Genomic DNA, 7,360 nt, shown 5'->3' with positions numbered 1-7,360 from the left:
GTGAACAATCAAGTGGCTAGGAGCTGCTCCATCAGGATTCTTCCTTCTCCAATCAAGTGTTTCACTTAGGCGGACTCATCGAAGATATTACGAGCACCCATCTAGATCGTATCTACATTATTGTCTTGCAATTTATTTTCTTCAAACAATTGGTACATCATGTTTCTCTTCTATCTTATTGATTATTGTGAATTGATCATGAGTGGCTAACTGTTTAATCATCCACCTTGATGAAACTAGACGGATAATGTGATTGCTATATTTTTAATTCAAAAGGGTTTATTTAATTATCGTGGTTCCGTGATCTCGATGATTTAAATTCATTTCATTAATTAATTTTGATATTGGTTGCATATGATTCCTCGTTGGTGGTACCAGTTGAATGTGTATGTGATTTTAAAACGGTTACTTGTCTATAAGTAATTATCACTAGTCCATGGTATGATAGTGAATATCATTTTAAGAAAAGATTAATTTTGTCGACGTGATTGATATCGGTTGGTGGTACCACGTTATTGTCACATAGGTTCAATTGATAATTTGAAAGTCAATAAAACTGATTGTTAGAAGAATTGTCTTGGTCTTGGTGGTACCGGCTTGGGTAATTCGACTAGTAGTTAGGTGATTCGATAATTTGTTCACGGTTGGTGGTACCACGTGAGTAGTTTAATCTTGTCATGACTATCTTTAAAACTCTAGAGAATTTGTTCTTCATCAAATGCAATCACATTTTAAGTCAAGGGAAGTCAAGGTGGATGACTTTTAATTATATTGTCTGAACTTGTCTTTTAAATTTATGCAATCATTTTGCAAATCGATTTATTTAATTGTCAAAGGGGAATTTCGAAGCAACACCTGTTGTCCAAACCATTTAACAAGAAACTAATCATTTCACAGTCCCTGAGAACGAACTCAGACTTACCTCTTAACTATATTACAAACGATCGGGTCCAATGCCCGTGAGTGCGTAGTAGTGAGTTCTTTGGTAGTTTTAGTTTATAAATTTAAAGCTCGATTTTGCACATCACATACCTTTCAAAATCTAGTTGATAATGAAGTTGAGGATGATACATTAATTTAGAAACCAATCACTCGAAAATAACCATTATAAGCGGCTAACAACTCTCCACACCTTTTGTTGTGACAATGTTTTAACTCTTAAGTGCAATGTAGAAATTTAAGGATAAATTTAACATAGATTTAAAGTTAAAAAAAATAAATATGACTATAGATTCATTTTTTACTAAACAATATTAAAATTTTGAAATATTAAGGAATTATTAATTTATAGTTTTGATGGGACCTATATATTTACCTTGGGGTTTCAAAAAAAATATTATCTTGTTATTTTATTGATTGATGTCTAATTTTGTATTGGTCCCAAGTTGGGACCGGACAAATTATTTGTAATATCCCGTAAATTTAAAATCACAATAAATATGATAATATTTATAATATATACATAACTTGGGGAAATTATTGTTAATTGAAGAAATGAAATTGTCATAAGATTAATACATTAATGAACTTTTATGTTAAGTTAATTGTTAAACAAAATAAAGTTAACATCTAAGTTAAATATATATGGACCTAAATTGTTACATGAATAATTAATTCTTGAGTCATGTATATTTATAGTAAAATTATCTAGAAGTTTAGAATTTTCAGCCGTTGAATTCTTTTGTTAAAACTTTAAAATAACTAGTTCAATGTATTTGATTTATGGCAACATGAAGTATATAGAATACAGAAAAACCTTTGGATATCGTTTCATTGTAACCTATACTCATCAAATGAGTGTAACCATTGGCCAATTTCTACAAAATTAATTAAACACTACTTTATTATGAGACCATTTACCATCTTTTAGTCCATCCATTTGCTCTTAACAAATCTCAATATAAAATCATCCATTTGTGTACGTGAGGTAGGCAGAGAAAAAAAAAATTAACAAAACAAAAGGAAGTCATTCCATTGCTTTCGAGTCTGCCGTAAAAACAAATTCAACAACTAGATTGTTAATATAGTTACAATGGAAATCTTGATCTTGGTAAAGATATTTCTAGGCCGAATTGAACTAAACAACAATTTTAAATCTTAATTCCGTTTGAACAAATCGTGACGAAGAACAAAACTCGACCTACAAGATGACACAAGAAAGGATACATGTGATCATATAAGATGGCTAGGTGAGGAAAACGTGAAAGGTTTGGGTTCGTTTTGTGATCAGCTTTGAGTCGTTTTAAGTTCATCATGAGTACGATGTTATCAGTGGAGGTATTAACCCGATCAACCTATCTAACGTCAATCTTGTACTACGATTTGTTAAGTACATATACGAGTCATTCATTATTAAGAATATAAATCATTGTTAAAGATTATGATATCGCAACCGAGTTTTCTTTTCGAGTCTTTTAAGTGTTACTCTAGCGAAAACAAAGATTTGAATTGGTGTTGATGTGGTTAATCATATTAAAACATTTACGTAGTCATATTTTTCAAATGATGTCTAACTTTAAAAAACAGTTTTGTGGTAGCGCATGGAGGTTTTATAAGGAAGGGTGAAGAACATGTAATTGTTTTGTTATATCAGTTTTATTATCATCATTTTATTAAATTTGAAGTTGTTATTTATATTATATATATAAACAACATATGGGAGTCTTGAACTTGTTAACTAAATAAGTCAACTCAGTCAAATTGTGATGTGAAATGGGGTAACGATTAATTAGTCGATGATATATAACATTAATAAAATAAGAGTAACTAGCTATTTACGATTATAAATCATATAAATATTTTATAGTAGAGATCAGGAGTATAACAAGACTCTTAATTTAACTAAACTATGTCGATGTAGACCTTGTTCGGAAATCTTGGCGGATTATCTCAGCTTGTGAATTAAGTTTAAGACGCTTTTGAGGTACGGATATTCTAGTTGGTCTTAGGATCTTTTCGGTAACATCTTTCCTCTCAAAACTTTCTTTGATTAAATGTGTACTTTATATGAAAATCGCGTTTTATTTGAAAAGTTATTTATTTGTTATCTGTGTATAAATATTGTGATATCACTGACTTTGATGTACTATTTTATTCTCTATACTCGTGTCAAAACCGTCTCTTGAAACCTGATTCGAAATTGTCCCGAAAAAAAAAAAGGTGGGTTTGGTGTGTTACATTTTTATGAGATGATGTGTACATGTTTGTCCCAAATTGTACACTAATGACCCTCGAATATTCGTTGGCCCGAAAGATAATACAGTCGCATATTATAATCATATTCATTGGCCGCGAAAATTAATACAGTCGCATATCATGAATCATATTGATTGGCCCGAGGATTTATAATTAGTGACTCCATTGAAATTTTGTAAGAATTGGGTGGACAGAGATGTGTTTTTAATATATTATTTAAAATGTCTTTAATCATTTTATTAGTCCGAAAATTCGTTTTTGTCTCTACAAAATATATTCGGTATATTTAAGTTTATAAATCGGTCAAAACGGTTTTTTAAGATGTGCATATAAGAGTAACCTATCCATGGAGGTCCCATGAGCGCGTTATTGTGACACCGATGAGGTGACACCGGCCATAGTGGTGTATTTGATTTGATCTACAGCGTCTCCTTTTGATAACCCGGTAGTGGTTCGAGCTCATTATATTATATTTTGATAGGAGGCGTATGGATCGGTCCTAGGCATTTTGTAGTTTGATGGTTGGCGTTTTCGTAGTGTCATACGAAGCGTTTGACCTTTTGATAGGAAATTTTGTTTGACTCTTATGTGCATTATTTTATGAGACTTGGATTTATAGTATTTTTTTTTATTTGATAAGTATAAGATTTGTTAAGTGTAAGATGTTTGTGAAGTTATACCTATTTGTATTTTGATTCGAAATAAGTGTGATTTGAAATAAGTTGTTCTGAAAATAAGTTTGTCTTTTAAATATACATCTCCGCATTTGATATTATATTTCAGCTTTTGTCATATCCGTCACTGAGCTTTTTGCTCAGCCGTATTCCTTTTTCCTTCTTATACGGCAGGTACTCAAGCGGGCTTTGGGAACGAGAGAGAGTAAATAGAAATGGACTTAGCACCCTTTGATTTAGAGTTCTATTTCAAGCTTTAGAAGTATTTATTTTAATTTGTAAGGTTGACTTTGGTTTGACTTTGAATAAGATTAACGCTCTTTTGTCCCTTTAGTTCTTTGATATCATTTTGTATTGTTTAGAAAATTAAGGGCGTTACATTATTAGTTTTATTGAGGTTATTAATTTATCGAGTATTAACTTATAAAGGTTCTACTGTATATTTGTAGTGAGAGATACAAACTTCTTCATCTACAAGTCTACAATTAGAATTTGAGTGAATTGAAAAACAATACCAAATATCTGATGTTATACGGTATTTTATTTTATTTTACTAATAGTTAATTAACCCGGGTTCAACCCGGACATACTAATATGTTCACCATTGAAATCATAACAATATTAATCAGGCCTATTCCTAAATACCCATGTGATAACTTACGAAAACATTTTTTAGGTTTTAATAATCAAAATGCATATAGCTATCTTCAAGTTTTTTTGTATCAAATATACTTATTGTGCGGAAACAACAAACATAAATATATTACTCATAACCTTTAAATAATATAACTTATGTTTCAAATAAATATATTTAGCTTATTAACCGGTATAATATGTAGACAACTTAAAAGTTTGTTATGATAAATCTATTTAGATAATAAAAATCTAAAAGATAATAATAATAACAATAATAATAATAATAATAATAATAATAATAAAATTTAAGAAGGAACGTGTTTTATGACATCACAAATAAGTTTAAAAAAAGAACAAATCTCTAAGAAAAAATATAGAGATGACAAATAAACTACTCCCTCCGTCCCAAAAAATATAGAGATGAAAAAATATAGGGATGAAAAGTGAAAATATAGCTAATTGAGGGATGAAAAGTGAAAAAAAATAGATAATTGAGGGACGAAAAATGAAAATCATACAAATAAACTTATTCTTTCATTCTTTCTTTTCCGATCATCTTCTCCGATCAATTTTATCGATGAAATTTTCCGACTAGACATTTATTTTCCGATGATACCTAATAAAAACTCGACTTTGAATCAAAATCTAAACCACAAAAAAAATCATTTACTCAAATTCATGACATTCAAAACACAACCAATAAAAAAAATTATAGTTCAAACATGACAGTCATTTTTTTTTCTTTTCTAAGTTTTGATTTTAATTGAAAGGTGGACAGTGGATGGTGGTGATTCTAGGTGGCGGCGGTTGGTTGGCGGTGATTCTAGTCGGCGGCGGTTGGTTGGTGGTGAATGTAGACGGCGGTAGTTGGAGGTGATTGTAGACGGCGGTTGGTTGGTGGTAATTGTAGGCAGCGATGGCTGGTGGTGATTGTAGGCGGTGGTGGCTGATGTTGATTGTAGTGGCGGTGGCTGGTGGTAATTATAGGTGGTGGTGGATGGCAGTTGCTCGTGGTGGTTGTAGACGGCGGTGGCTGGTGTTGGTTACAGACGGCGGTGGCTGGTAGCGACGGTTGTTGTTGTTGGTTATTAGGTAGTGGCGATTGGAGAGGCTTGGGGGTAAAGGGAAAATAAATGTCTAGTCGGAAAATTCCATCGTAAAAGATGATCGGAAAAGAAAGAATGTAAGAATAAATTTATTTGTATGATTTTCATTTTTCGTTCCCCAAGTAGTTATTTTTTCACTTTTCGTCCCTCAAGTAGCTATTTTTTCACTTTTCGTCCCTCGGTGTAAGGTGAAATGACATTAGTGTCCTCACGTGTCTAGCACGTGCGTATGTTAACGGCCATTCTTTAACTCCGTAAGGCCAAAGGACGATTGTTGAAAAAATTGGCCAACTTTAGAGTCAAAATTGTAGTTTTTAAAGTTTAAGGATCAAAAGTAAAAAACATGCCAACTTCAGAGACGAAAAGTATAATTTAAAAGAGATAGAGATTTTATTATTATTTTTTTATTTATTCATTGTTTTGTCAAACACACTAATAACTCAATGGGAGAACTGATAGTTCCAATAATAACCTTCTTTTGAATTAATCCAACAAAACGATGCTACTTAATTATTTAAATTTCGTAATTAATCAACTAGATTATCAAATTGAATCCATAATCTCAACTAGAGCTCTATGTAATTTTATCTTTGCTTTTTTATAAGTTTTTGAATAATTTTTTAGTAATAGAATACATATGGGGTACTAAAATAAGGAAATCAAATTTTGACTTTATATACTAGGTCCATATAAATAACTTAAATAATCATATAAAATATCATAATGAGACGTTGATGCAAATGTCTGTTCTTCGATTAATCTTGTTGATTATAATTGAATATTATTTATTAATTTCAAAAACCTTACTTAATGATTAATTGTCCATGGAATTATTCTAACTCCTTTATGTTAGTTTAAAAAGTTATCTTTTCAACTACTTTGTACTACATAAGCATATATATATTAACCCAAATAATATCAATTAGGGGTAATTCATATGGAAGATTAATGTGAAATACTTAGGGTTGGACTGAATCAACTCACAAAACACATGTACACCGGAATTTAAAACTATTTTTGTAGGATTTTCTGGATTTTATTATAAAACACACCCAAGTTGACTATAAGAATAAATAATACAACAACAATAGAACAGTGAAAATAGACTGAAACAAGAACAACAAGATAAAATAAACAATGATAGATAAGAATCTAATACTTGACTCGTAAAGGACTGAACCACCAGAATCGAATAGAAGAAACACTCCAAAACCACCGCTATATTTGATAAAGGCTGAGCCACCACATATATAGATAAAAGTAATGAAGATTTAAGATCTCACCACAATAATCTATAAAGGCCAAGCTACCAAGATTATTGATAAAGAGACCACTTCAAACTACCAAGATCAAAGATCCATAAAGGTTCCAAATGAATAGAATTCAGCACTATCAAACTTTTCATAAACACACTCTGAGTTTTACAATAGAAGGCAACCCCTATTTATAGAGAAATTACAAGAGACAAGGAAATATTCTACTCTAGACAACTAGTACTAGATTGTTATAAATCAACCAATAGGAATAGAGAACATGATCTGCAGTTGCAGGGTAGTGTTGGTTCTCTTTCTGGTCCTCACTTGTCTTCTTCTTCTCCCACGATCAGGTGTCACCAAAATGAGACAAAAACATACAATTGATTTCTTATCCTTACTTAAAACCGTCTAGAATAACCACATACACGTGCTAATCATATGACTTGACCTGGTTATTGAAAGCATCAAAACAAATAAGAGTTTGAAAAATCCC

The sequence above is a fragment of the Erigeron canadensis genome, chromosome 4, assembly GCF_010389155.1.
Source record: "Erigeron canadensis isolate Cc75 chromosome 4, C_canadensis_v1, whole genome shotgun sequence".
Taxonomy (NCBI): Eukaryota; Viridiplantae; Streptophyta; class Magnoliopsida; order Asterales; family Asteraceae; genus Erigeron; species Erigeron canadensis.
Note: the sequence above shows the minus strand (reverse complement) of the source record.